Consider the following 14,188-nt stretch of genomic DNA (forward strand, 5'->3'; position numbering starts at 1 on the left):
ACTCTTAGTCCAGAGCATTTCATAAACATCAAATTTACTTGAACTAGTTTTAGGTTTTTTTTCTAAAATATACATTCTAATTAAATAGCCACCCTAGAGATATGCATGAGCCAGCTATAAATGCATAGATATACCCCCAGCCAACAGTCTCACAATATAGGGAAGTCAAGCAAGCAGTATGAAAACTGTTTGAGGTGATTACCTATTATACCCTCATTTCAGATAGTAACAGTAGCAATAGGAATTGGAAGGAGCCCTCCAAAAAGAGCACCCATTGTCCTTTAGTTCTGCAAAGGCTTTAGTTAAAGATGACCTACAAAGGAAAATAATAATAGGACCATGCATGGCTTCTCTTTTTAATAATGTATAAAGGTATGAAAGGATTTGTTTCTGCTTTAGGGGGAAAAAAACAGAACTCCTCCATCCGTTTTTCTTGAAGACTAGCTATCTGGAGAACTAACAGAACCAAGACAACATGGGTGAAATTGAATTAACTGATAAAGTTACTTTTAAATAGATTAAACAAACATGAACATCTTTTCAAAGAGCTGGAAGAAATGTTAGGTAACTTCACCTAGCCAATGAAGGGCTGAGAAAGCTCCCCATACACATAAGGTCTCCAATGAGTAACAAATTGGAGGTAAGACTTGACATTACTAATAATCCTTAGCTAAAATTTATTTTAAACCCTGCTTACAAACACCCTGCAGACTCTCTTTATGTATCAGAGCACCAAGAAAAGCACAAACCTAATTATTTTTCGTTTTTAGGTCGCCTTAAAAAGAATTTTTCTTCAGATGCTCCAGTGCAGGGGATTGGTCTCTTCACATTGGGGACTTTCCTTTATGATCTGCCCAGGGACTATAAAGGTTCATTTAAGTGCAGGTTTTAGCACAAACAAAGGTCCCATCATTCCTAAAGTCCCTGGAACCTGATTTAAAGATCAAAGTCCAAATTTACATTTTGTCAAATAGAGACTTAACTCTTTCTACCAGAGAAATAAATGCAATGGGACACCATCAGGATGTATAAGCAGGCAGTTTGGGGAGAACCCAGCTTGTCAGAATATCCAAAGGTTTGTCACAGATACCTGGAGTTCGAGAGTACAGCAGGTACACAAGGCTACCAGATTCTCCAAGATCATGTGGAAAAGGGCTGGCACGCAAATGTCGTCCTCGTCTACTGGGATGATACAGCTGCGAGTAACACACTCTGATCTAAGTGGTGGTGTCAAAATACTATTCAGAAGTAACATCAGATTTGCAAATCACTGTCATGGGTAAACAAGTAATCCATTTTCTGAAGGCCTAGAGTTTGCTGAAAGGGCTGAATGCTATTCTGCTTTCCTCAGACCTTTAACAAAAGTTTATCAATCAAGGAATACATGACTAGCCTGCCAGCCAAACAGCCTCTTCTCATCATAGTCCCCTCTACAGAGCAACAGGGCTGTCACTGCTCCTCTTTTGTCATGCCAAGTGACCTCACTGAGGAGATACAGTAGACACAAATACAGATACATATAATCCAAGTTGTATTAGAAAAATATGAAATCCCATTTAAGATGCTGGCTTCAGAGAACTCTTCAATCAAAAAGAAGGTTGGTATAATAAGCTCTTTAATAAAAGGAAAAATTCAAAACCACCCTAAAAAAGAAGTGATGGTGAAAGGTGCCACATTGAAAGTCTCCAAAAGAAGACAACTTCTCTCACTCAAGGCCCAGCTAACGCATCAGAACCCTAACTTGAAAGGAGTTCAGCCTCAATGATCCCACTCAATCTTGACTGAGATTAGCCAAAAGAACTGACTGTCATGTGGTCACCTGCCCACTAGGAACCGTACCTAAGAACCAACAACTCATTACAGTTATCCACTGATGAGTCAGCAGATTGTAACATGTTCCAATTGCTAAGGATATGAGCATACCATTCCCAAATCTCTACGCCCCCAACCTCTTTTTAAATAAAAGAGAAACTAAGGATACATCAGAAAAGGAGGAAAGGTGTGGCCTAGTCAAACTGCCCCTCCTCTACTGGAAGGGATGTCATGTCAAGGGCTAAAGATGAAGCCAGTTCATAAAACATTAGAGGGTGCTTAGCAATGACAGGCAGCAACCTTCCCCTCCAGCACCTCTTGCCAGTCTCCCCGATCAATTCCCCCTCCTCCCTTCCAGCACCTCCACAGCATGCAGGAGGCACTGGAAGGGAGGGGGAGGAGCAGGGACAGGGTGCACTTGGGGGAGGGACTGGGTGGGAAGAAGCAGAGTGGGGCAGGGCTGGGAAAAGGCAGGGGCTTCAGGGAAGGGGACAGGGCCTGAAGCATAGGGTTGAGCACCCCCACAAGGCCTATAGGAAGCCACTGCCAATTTACACTTAAACATGGTATGATACTAGTGTTGTGCTGAGTATGGAAAAGGATGGAGAATGACCAGGAGGGCATGGGGGAAAGCTGCCCGGATGAAAAGTTTCCCCTAACCCTGCCACAATGGATCACTTGTTGATTCACACCCCACCCTTTTAATAGCAGAACCCAGTACAACCTACCTACCTAACTTGCATAGTTAATGTTTGCAGTGTTGTAGCCACAATGATCCCAGGATATGAAAAAGACAATGTTGGTTGGTGATTAAATCTCTTTTATTGGACCAACTTTGCTGATGGAAGCTACATGGTTTTGAGCTACATCAAGTTCTTCTTAAGGTCTGGGAAAGGAAGCAGATCTTCCCCAGACTTAAGAAAGAGCTTGGTGTAGTTCAAATCCTTGTAACTTCCAGTAACAAAGTTGGTCCAATAAAAGATATTTTCACCTACCTTCTCTCTTGTATATTTAATACATTATAACCTTCTCTTTCCCATGGTGGGTAGAGAATAAAACACTTTCTGTGGGAAAAAAAACAAATATAACATAGCTAAAAGGAGAGGCATCAACACAACACACTCAGGAAATATGCTCTCCATTCCTCATAAAAGCCCCTTCCCATTATTTTAATGAGACCTTGTGAGAGTGATCAGTTCTAGATTGCCCATCCAGAAGGCAACAAGGTGCTACATGCTTAATGCACTCATAATACAGCCCAACTCCTCTGCTTTGCACATGGTGTGCATCTCTCTCTTCTTTTTTATCATTCACCCCCCCCCCACTTCAAACTTGTCTTAAAAAAAAACCAAAACATGATTGTGGGGCGGGAAGATAAAGGGGTGTGGGGCACTTCAGATTTAGTAGCATGGCTTCTGCGTTCAAAAAGAAAATTGAAGAGAGTAAGACCAGAAGAACCTTCCTATCCCCTCCCCTCGACGCCCCATCTCACCCTCCTTCCCCTCAACCTACCACCGCCCCCCCATCCGAGTCCATGGGCACCACTATTTATAACAGGGTTTTTATCGTCAGTCAGGGGAGCTGGGGGCGGGGCGGGACCTGCTAACAGCCACCGGGCCGCACGCTGTGAATCATCCCCCCCGGGCCCCGCCACCGCCCTCCCCCGCGCGCACACGCCCCCTCCCCCACCGCCGGGGCAGGGTTCCCTCGGAGCAACTGGGGGATCCGTTACCTGCGACCCTCCCTCCCCCGCGCGGAGAGGGGAGCGCGGGGCGGGGTCTCTCAGTGGCGCAGGCGGCAGGGCCCCGCTGCAGGCCGGGGGGGGCTCCGCGGCGGCGGCGGCGGTTCGGGGGTTTCTCGCTCCATTCTCCCCTCACACACAGGAAATAACACAGGGTCAGCTGACCCCGCCCAGCCAATGGGGAGGTGGTGGGACAGCGCGCGCCAGCGGGAGCAGCGCGAGGCGGCGGCGGCAGGTCCCGGGCAGGGAAGCAAGGAGAGAACAGCGCCTGCGCGCGCGCTCTCGAGGTGTGTGTTGGGCGTGGGGGTTGCAGCCACCTCCTGCCCCACCACACGCTCGTTTAAAGGGGCCGCGCCACCATCCAGTCCACGGCGGGCGCTCCACTGGTTCGGGGCAGTTGGTGCCCGTCCTCCGCGGGTGAGGGGCTCCAGCAAACGGCGGCTGTAGCGCAGCTTGGCGCCAGATTCCTCTCTCCACTCCCTTGCCCCCCACCGCTCCGCCTAGGTGGCCCGGGGGCAGAGGCGGCGGGTGCCTTTCACGCTAGGTGCACCGGCCCCCAGTGGAGTCGCAGCCCAGTCTGGGATCCTGGACTCTAGCCCTGCCCTGGACGGGGCAGGTGGCGAAGTGGCAAACGAGACCCACGTTGCCCGGGGGCAGCAGCAGCGGCGCTAATCGGTGGGAGCTCCTGGGGGATGGGGGTGTGCTGGGGCCGGGCAGGGCTGCAACATGTGACTAGTGCAGGGCCCTAGCAGAGGAAATCAGGGGTAGGAGGAAGCCCGGGCACTCCCCTTTCAGCGCCCTTCAGGCAGGTACCACGTCCTGTATTCTCAAGGCTCTGTCCCTTTGCTAATACTCAGGGCTCCCGAGGCCATTAAGCTGCCTTTACTCGTAGGAGCAGTGGGTCTGGTCTACCTTACAGGTCCGCAGTAAAACTCAGGACTGAAGGCTGCTGCAAATTCCTCCTTAAGCACCGCTCCCAGTCCTAACCCCAAAGGAAAAGAGGATGCAGTAGGGCAGGATCCAGGTATGGGCCCTTCAGCCATGCTGCTGCCGCCCCCTTTACCTGACAAAAATAACTTCCATTTTCCATTTGTAAGTTGTGCTAAGGTGACATTACTACGGAATTGTTAAAGCTCTGATATTTCTGAGTTACTTTAGAATCTAACTGATGCTGTTTGATCACTTTTTGTACCTCCCTCAGCTGTAACATGAAAGCTAGATTGCTCACTTCTGTGCATTTTCATTGGAATCAAAAGTGGTCAATAACATTTTCTAGTTAGGGCATTATACATTAACCCCTACATTTTGGCCTAAAGTACAGTGCTTTTTTAACGAGTAAGGTACTGCAGAGCAACATTGCGGATACAGTGGCAGCGCTGTAGAGAGCCCAGGAAGCAGCAAGGAGGGTGTAATTCAGATCTAATGTACACCACCAGACCTGAAAGGAGAGGAGGAAAACTTACATAAAGCCTGTCTGCTTTATACATGACTTCAGCCTGTAGTATCAGCACTTCCCTTTCACAAGTGCTATACTATTTTCAGAACCAATTTGAAATAAACAATTTTTAAATGCTCAAGTAATATCCTACACAAATCTTTAAGGGTCCTTAAGTGCATTTCCACCCTTGAGCAGTAAGATGAAGGTTTTGTGCGGGTATTTTGTAGTTTACAAAAAATTAGCATGCTAGTGTAGGGGACTGAAACATGGAGTTGGAGGGGCCAGCTGGAAAGCGGGGATGCAAAGCCTGTCAGATAATCATCTTCTCCATTTAGAATTTGCATGTCAGTGAAGGAAGCTTTATGAGACACTCTAGCTTCCTCCATCTGCCACTCATAGCTTTTCATGTGAAAATGCAGGATAGTGGCAGGCTGAAAAATCTTTAAGTGCTAAGCAGAGAAAATGCAGTCATTTAAATCTCTCTAGGAGGAGTTTAGCAGAGCAAATATGATGGTTTCAGTTAAATTTCCCCAATCTCTGCTCCCAAGAACATCAGCCCATCTTCATCCGTTGTAGGCCTTACTCTGGAAGTAGGCCCTTGCTTATAGCGCAGCCAGTACAAATTTCAAAATTACACTGTACAATGCATTCTCTTGTCAAAAGTGATTATGGGTGAGACTGGGGCATAGATGGGACTGGCACAAGTGCAGTCTGAGTAAGTCTGAAGTCGTGGCAATAGATTGGGGGAGGCAACCAGAAAATAGAATATCTACTCCACTTTACTTATTATAAGTGCCTACCATTTGTCACTTGCGTTAGCAATTTGGGGGGTATTACTGAATCCACAGCTGCTGTTAGACCACCATGTATAGGATTGGAAGAATTAGCTTTTTATTGGTAAAAGTCAGCAAAGTAAATTTAACTGTACACATACACAAACTGATGGAAAAATATTTCCATTAATAATAAAAATTTACAGATAAGCAAAGAAAGAAAAATGTGGCTTGAGAACTTATTGGAATGGGATTTAAGGATATTTACTTTGTATGTTTTGACATGTGATGTTGACAGTTCATGATTTAACAGTTATAAATCTTTAACTTTTAGAAGCTCAACATGTACTGTCATTAAATAATTTTCTGCCTTCCTGCCCCAAAATTTCCTGCAACAGTGAAAATTTAAATGGGGGGGGAAATAATAAGAAATGCTTAAAAACAACACTATTATAATTATCAAAATTATATAAAAAATAAAAATTAATTCTCCCATGCCTAATCATATAGCAAAAGTTTCTGGTAAAGTGTCTCCCCCCACAATCTTTGACTTGCGAGGAGCATGCAACTGTTTCTTTCTGATGCAAACCTTCTACTGTGATATATATGCCTTATCTCCCTCAGATTAAATTACTGCAATGCTCTCTACATGAACTACCTGGAAACTGCAGTTTGTTCAGAAGGCAGAAGCCATTTTATGAAGCAGGATCTCTCCAGAAGCACATTACACCAGTGCTGATCTGCACTGGTTTCTAGGTAAAGTTTAATGACTTCATCTATAAACCCCCGAACGGTTTGGGAAAAAATGCCATGAGAAAGGCCTCTCTCCCAGTGATACTGCCACAAGGGGGTTAGTGGAGGTGCTCAAGCTGGAGCTCCTGTGATACAGCTTCTGGCACTGTGTTCACCATGAGGAACCCTTCACTTAAGAACCTACCTTTCCCTGGTATGACATAGCCCAAATCTTGTTGACCTTCAGAGGATGCTAAAAAGCTGTTGGAGATGGAAGACCATGATAATGGTTGTTATCTTGAGGGAGGAGTATTAATTGGATTGAAAGTTTAGAGTACAGGATGGATTTTTTTAATAAATATTAAAATACATAAAATACAAAGCCATTTATAGGCCATGATATTTAAGATATATTAATTTTACAAGAAATCAGCCTCAATAGAAAGTTATGTTTGATTTATGAACAATCTATGAGTCATCTTCTAAAAATCAGGAATTTCTTTGTTAAAAATGCAAAAAAAGTTACACTGAAAAAAATAAATTAGGAACATATGATACTGCACTAGAGGACCACTGGGAATTCCTTTCTCCAGCAATGGCCATTGCCAGATGCTTCAAAAGAAACAAGGAGAAGTAATTTTTAAATGTTTGCAACTCAAACTAATCAACACATTTACTTATTCTTATAAAATTCATTTTGTGCTTAGAAAGAGTATGTGCTGTAAATTTGGGGATGATACACTGTCAGCCGTACTTAAACTAGGGTACATGTACCACTGGTGATACCTGGGTTGGTTTATAGTAAAGTATTATAATAAGTATCCATTGTAATTATGCTAATTAGTTACCAAGATAATATGACAAGTACTTTTGAGTTTTAGATGTGGTATGCTAAGTCCAAGAACTACTTACACTATGCTGCTCATCCATGAGAGATTTCATAACAAGTGTCAAAGCCTCATTTATCAGCAGTTAAGTAGTTAACAACATTGACTTTGTTTCTGCTAAAATAATCAGCAATTAAGTAGTTAACAACATTGACTTCTAAATGGTTATCTTTAAGTTTCAGAGTTAACAATCCTAGTGAGCTGAATGGGGCAGTTCACTCCTCAGTGATATTGTTTTAGGCTGCCTGCACACTCAGGAAGACAACCATGCATCAGTTTACATTTGATTGATGTGTATGAAGTTTTTTCTTCACAATTGAGGCTACAATTTTTTTTCTTTAGGGGAAAGAAATCTTAGATTCTGCAGAATCTACTGAATGACAACCATTTGACTACAATCATTTCAATATAGAAATAATTATGACTAACAGAGATAATTACAAATTAAACCCTTTAAGACACTTAGGTCCGAGTCCTGTAATCAGATCCATGTGGCTGAAACCCTACACCTGCGCAGATCTAACTGCAGGATCAAGGCCAAAAGTAACCATCTATACTTGAAACAAGTCACTTTTCAAAGTTTAAAAACAAAAAACAAAAATGTTAGATGGAGCCAAAACATTATTACTCACCAAAAAGAAATTCTGGAAGGGGCATCTTAAAATTCATATAACAAACTAATCAACAGATTTGCTTGTAAATTGTTAGAAAATTTATTCTGTACTCCAACAATAAGTGCTGTACACAGAGAGGATATACTATATTATACATACATAAGAAAGACATAAGTCCCTCCTTTTAGTGCAAATGTCTATACAACATCAACTATAGACACACAGTGGCATCTCCCTTTCCCTCCATTTATTACCCTCCAAATCCTGCCTCTTTCCCCATACATTCCTTTTTCCTCATCCCCATCAAGAAGTCTCAGTGTGAGAATACTTGTATATAAATGAGGGTGCGATGAGAGGCAAAATGACAGCTAACATTTGAGCCCTTTAGCATGGAGACTCAAAGAATCCTGGGAAAAGTAAAGGCATTTAAGTAGTCATTGAACGCTCAAGTAAATTTCTCCCTGCTTCTACTACTGCAGCCAAAGTTCACAGGGTAAATAGCACTGGTCAGCTTTAGCATACTCTGACTCCATCTGCTATTTTAGTATCAGGTTTACCTTGCAAATCCTGTCTCTCACAGGACACAAGTTCCCATGGGGATTTGAAAAATTCCTTCTTACCATGAGAGGACTAATAACTGCAGATGGGGTAGGCTCCCTTAGACATTGAGGTCACCAATTCTGATCTACCCATGGGTTAGTAGTCAGTCATGACCACACTGCAGTAACATAAGGCAGGAGGTGTCACAACCATAAGCAAAAGTCATGAGTATCGATCTATGGGGAGAAAAAGGATTGAAACAATGGTGTTTAAAACACATCTATCTTAAAGTGTCTTTGCCAGGTCATGGTTGAGGTGCACAGAATGGTGATATTGTCTTTTCTGTGGCTAGAGGACATCAGCTTCCAGGTGCTGCCAATTCAGCATCAAAATCAGCCTCTTAAATGACTCATTTTATTAAAATATCACTAACTACTTTCAGCAACTCCCTCTACCTGTGGACTAGAAGAAACCAGAGCACACAGGTGTTTCTAACAGGGAGAGGATTTCTGGAGGTCTTTGGTGAGATTCTTTGAGGCAGAGTTTTTAGAGAAAAAGTTTGATGCTGAAAAGTGCTGAACTAGCAGCACCTGGCAGGCTGACATTATTACACACAAAAACAGGAACATACAGATTTCTCCTAGGCACATAAACTGCATTCCCTCCCCAAAATAGCATCCTTATCACATCAAGTTATTTCCCCTTTCACTCTATTTCATGCAGTATACACACTCTCTCTGTCACTGGTACAACTTTTATCTATACCACTTAGATGCTATGGGGATGGGCACCAGAGAAAAAGCTAGATATATAATACAAAAGAGGCTAGCAAGATTAGTCACATAGACCACACTACCATGGACTGAAACTTAAACTAGTTGTGGGACAGCTAATGCTTTAAGCAAGTTCAAAGCAACAGCAGTTCATCTTTCTTGAAGTGAGACAGATATCAGTATGGCTGCATTCATTAGTATTTTCTGGCACTAGTCCCATTCCTTCTTTCTACTCCCTTCATAGTGATTCAGCTAAAAAGTCTTATTTCTGACCCACTGGAGGGAGGACCAGTATTCAATCTCTCTCAGGAGTCTGGTAAGAGCCTGGAGGGCTCCTCCCTCATTAATTCACTGGCATTAGACTCCCCGTAAGATACTAGTCAGAAAGTCTAGCTTCGTGGAAATATTTTATGTAGAGCAGAGAGTCTCAACCTGGTGGTCATGACTTGGTCCATCACTTGGAAATGGCTCTCCTTCAGACACCAGGGGCACCTCCATAAGCCACAGTGCTGAGGCCTGCAGTCCAATCGCTGCAACATCAAATCAGAGTGAAGAATTCTGGGGCATACCTAAGAAGAAGCTGATACAAGTGGCTGAATGTAGGTGTCATGGGAGGGAAAAAAAGTCAAAAACTGAAATATAGAAGGTAATTCTGCTTCTATCGCTTTATATTTCAATACTCCTCTCTTTCCATCTCTCTCTTTTACAAGGAACTAGCATATGAAAATAAGATTTTTTTTCCCCTTCAGATCTGTTCAGCTTCTGCTGCTTATTCCCTTCACTTGTCAGAAACCTCCATTTGCAATATTAGAATTTGGTTGCTGTGGAAGTGGTTTTGATGTTGCATACAAAGGAATCTGACTCCAGCAAGAGGAGCTGAACTTTTGAGGGAAAATGATCCCATGTCCATGAAGATGTTTTACGTGTGTGAATTTAAAATAGTAAGCCATACAAAATATATGGCTCACTGGCAAGACATTCTCCAGCGAGGCAGAAGAGCCCATTATATCAATAAATCCTCATTATCTGAATCACTAAACATATCAAAATAGTAAAAGAAGAAAATATTAGAAGAACCACCCGCCTCTTAAAACAATCTTATGAAAACCAACTCTGCCTTGCCAGAGCATGTTTTATAGAAGGGGATTTTTTGCCTTTAACAGGGGTTTTCTTTGTTGTTTTTTTTCTGCCCACAGGGGAGTGGGAATTTCCAGACTTGACAGGCTCTCCTCATTTTTAAATCCCCATAACATATGATCTCAAATTTTAGACTCAGCTGAGATTAGATTCTTACTTCCATTCCCTCACTGGTTTCTTCCCACATGTATGCAAGAGTTGTTTTGAATATCACATGATCAAAAACTTCCTTGGGGGTATTTTTTCTATAAGAAGGGGTAGAGCTGGTTCTCCACATCACTGAATTCTTAGTATATAATAGAGTCTCCGCTTTTATGTAATTAGAGAAGTTTAGGTACATTACAAAGCATTTGAGATAGGCTTATGGCAGGAGGTGGAGGGTAAGCGAGGTGGATGGGACTGAACCAGAATTGTTGGATGCTGAAGGTATCCTTGGCTTGTCTGGTAAGTGGCCCATACTTATGCCTGGTCTGAAGGACCATTTTAGATATACATTAAATCTCAGGAACCTCCAGGGACAGAAACTAATGTTACGCCCCAATGAATTTCAGTTTTGTTATGACATATAGCAGTATTTTGTAGCTCCGGTAACTCATGAAACACTGGACCAAAAAAAATAAAAACTCATATTCTGATTTCCCTTATGCCTTACCTTCCTCGCCCTTCACAAGAAACCCCAAACCCAACAACTTCAAATTCAACTGATTTTAATATCTGCTACATCAAGAACTGCAAGACCTAGAAACAATGCAGTACTGAAGCCACTAATCTCAATTTGCAAAAAACGTTAATCCCTGACTCCTAAGAGTTTAGCAGCAAAGTCTTCTAAAATCATGCTGTAACTCAAGTAGGAACATGGAGCAAAACAGTAATTGGGCCCCGCACCTTAGGCGTCTTTATAATTTAAAAAAACAAAACTCACCCGATGGCAGGATGGGGTCCACTCCGGGGCTTCGGCGGCATTTTGGTAGCGTGGGGTCCTTCAGTGCCACGGAAGACCAAGAGCGGACCCCCCCGCCACTGAAATGCCGCTGAAGCCCCAGACTGCTGCTGGGTATTCAAATCGGGCCCTGCCCTTCATAAAGCCAGCCCTGATCCTAGGAGCATTACCTACACATAGATCAGAGATCCATGCAGTTAGTAATATCATGGGCAGTTCCTACTTCCAGGTTCAAGAGGATCTACAAACAGTCCAATTAAGTTAACTCTACTTAATTTTTAAGATAATAAATCTTTGCTTCTGTAATCATGAAAATAGGAACTAATTATTTTTCTAGGTGCATGGAATTCTAATGACCCAGCAAAGTTTGACAGAAGAGGTAGTCACAGCTGAGGGACCAATATTTAACTTTTCTTTAAAGGTTTATGAAACAATTATACTTTGTCTACAAGAAAAATGTTGGGTTTCTTGTTTTGTTTAAAATTGCCAGCAGTCTTTGTCAAGGTTCTGAATGTTGAGCGGGGGCTTTCCATCTCATGCATCTTCACCAGTAAAAGTGGTACTACGATTCAAATTAAGCCCTCAGTGAGTTTGCACATCTTAGCCAAGTTTAAGGTCCAGAATTCCATACTTGTCAGGGTAGAAAAAAACACCGCAGCACAAATGATTTCATGACCAGTGATCAGAAATAATAAAAATTCAGTCCTAGGAACAGCCACCTATGGACCTGACCTTTGTGCATGTCAGGGTGGGGAGAAAGCATATATCATCCGTGGAGGATGATATAGGTGACAAATCTGAGGAACTGTCCCAGACCGAGGTGTAATTAGAGGAGGTTTTGGAACAAATTGATTAAACAGTAATAAATCACCAGGAACAGATGGTATTTACCCAAGAGTTCTGAAGAAACTCAAATGTGAAATCGCAGAACTACTAACTGTAGTCTGTAATCTATCATTTAAATCAGCTTCTATACCAAATGACTGGTGGATAGCGAATGTGATGCCAATTTTAAAAAGGACTCTAGAGGTGATCCCGCTAATTACAGGCCAGTGAGCCTGACTACAGTACCGGGCAAACTAGTTGAAACTATAGTAAAGAACAAAATTGTCAGACACATAGATGAACATAATGTATTGGGGAAGAGTCAACATGGTTTTAGTAAAGGGAAATCATGCTTCACCAATCTACTGGAATTCTTTGAGGGCATCAACAAGCATATGGACAAGGGGGATCCAGTGGATATAGTGTACTTATCAGAAAGCCTTTGACAAGGTTCCTCACTAAAGGCTCTTAAGCAAAGTAAGCTGTCATGGAATAAGAGGGAAGGTCGTCTCATGGATTGGTAACTGGTTAAAAGATAGGAAACAAAGGGTAGGATAAATGGTCAGTTTTCAGAATGGAGAGAGGTAAATAGTGGTGTCCCGCAGGGATCTGTACTTGGCCCAGTTCTATTTAACATATTCATAAATGATCTGGAAAAAGGGGTAAACAGTGAGGTGGCAAAATTTGCAGATGATTCAAAAGTACTCAAGATAGTTAAGTCCCAGGCAGGCTGCAAAGAGCTATAAAAGGATCTCTCAAAACCGGGTGACTGGGCAACAAAATGGCATATGAAATTCAGTGTTGATAAATGCAAAGTACGGCATATTGGAAAACATAATCCGAACTATACATATAAAATGATGGGGTCTAAATTAGCTGTTACCATTCAAGAAAGAGATCTTGGGAGTCATTGTGGATAGTTCTCTGAAAACATCCACTCAATGTGCAACAGCAGTCAAAACAGCAAACAGAGTGTTGGGAATCATTAGGAAAGGGATAGATAATAAGACAGAAAATATCATATTCCCTCTATATAAATCTCTGGTACACCCACATCTTGAATACCATGTGCAGATGTAGTCGCCCCATCTCAAAAAAGCTATATTGGAATTGGAAAAGGTTCAGAAAAGGGCAACAAAAATGATTAGGAGTATGGAACAGCTTCCGTATGAGGAGAGATTAATAATATTGGGACTTTTCAGCTTGGAAAAGAGACGACTAAGTGGGGATATTATTGAGATCTATAAAATCATGACTGGTTTGCAAAAAGTTAATAAAGAAGTATTATTTACTCCTTCTCATAACATAAGACCTAGGGGGTCACCAAATGAAATTAATAGACAACAGGTTTAAAACAAACAAAAGGAAGTATTTTTTCACACAGTGCACAGTCAACCTGTGGAACTCTTTGCCAGAGGATGTTGTGAAGGCCAAGACTATAATAGGGTACAAAAAAGAACTAGGTAAGTTCATGGAGGATAGGTCCATCAATGCCTATTAGCCAGGATGGGCAGGGGTGATGTCCCTAGCTTCTGTTTGCCAGAGTCTGGGAATGTGTGACAGGGAATGGATCACTTGATGATTACCTGTTCTGTTCATTTCCTCTGGGGCATCTGGCATTGGTCACTGTTGGAAGACAGGATACTGGGCTAGATGGGCCTTTGGTCTGACCCAGTATGGCCATTCTTATGAGGAGGCATATTCTCCAAGGACAATGCTTATAACACAGAATTCCAGCCCGTGATGCAGCCATCCAGTCCACCAGTGGGGAAAAAGAACTGAGAGATGAGGGAATTGCTCTTTCCAGATGATGGCTCTGCTTCACAACTTACGATAAAATTCATTCATTTATTCAGGTGATCATGGTTCTATCTTACTCCTGCTAACATTTCTCACCACCTCAGGAATTAGCTAGCATTGTATCTCGAGAAAATGGGGTTTCTTTAATGCCTAAGTCTTTTTCTTCAGGATTGAAG

At 42.5% G+C, this 14,188-nt stretch overlaps 1 protein-coding gene across 10 annotated transcripts in view; it reads right to left on the minus strand.

The window, feature by feature from the left end:
• TCF20 (transcription factor 20) overlaps positions 1-14,188 on the minus strand; it is a 219,989-nt gene that overhangs the window by 118,367 nt on the left and 87,434 nt on the right. For 5 of the 10 annotated variants that reach the window (XM_030547742.1, XM_030547740.1, XM_030547737.1 and 2 more), the window contains exon 1: positions 3,545-3,768. The exons of 1 other annotated variant lie outside the window; for it this stretch is intronic. The gene's annotated coding sequence lies outside the window, so the exon portion shown is untranslated. Of the gene's footprint in view, positions 1-3,544; positions 3,769-14,188 lie in introns of those variants that run through there. 4 more of the 10 variants (XR_003998373.1, XR_003998374.1, XM_030547753.1 and 1 more) reach the window with 3 other exon arrangements.

The sequence above is a fragment of the Gopherus evgoodei genome, chromosome 1, assembly GCF_007399415.2.
Source record: "Gopherus evgoodei ecotype Sinaloan lineage chromosome 1, rGopEvg1_v1.p, whole genome shotgun sequence".
In the NCBI taxonomy this organism is placed as follows: Eukaryota; Metazoa; Chordata; order Testudines; family Testudinidae; genus Gopherus; species Gopherus evgoodei.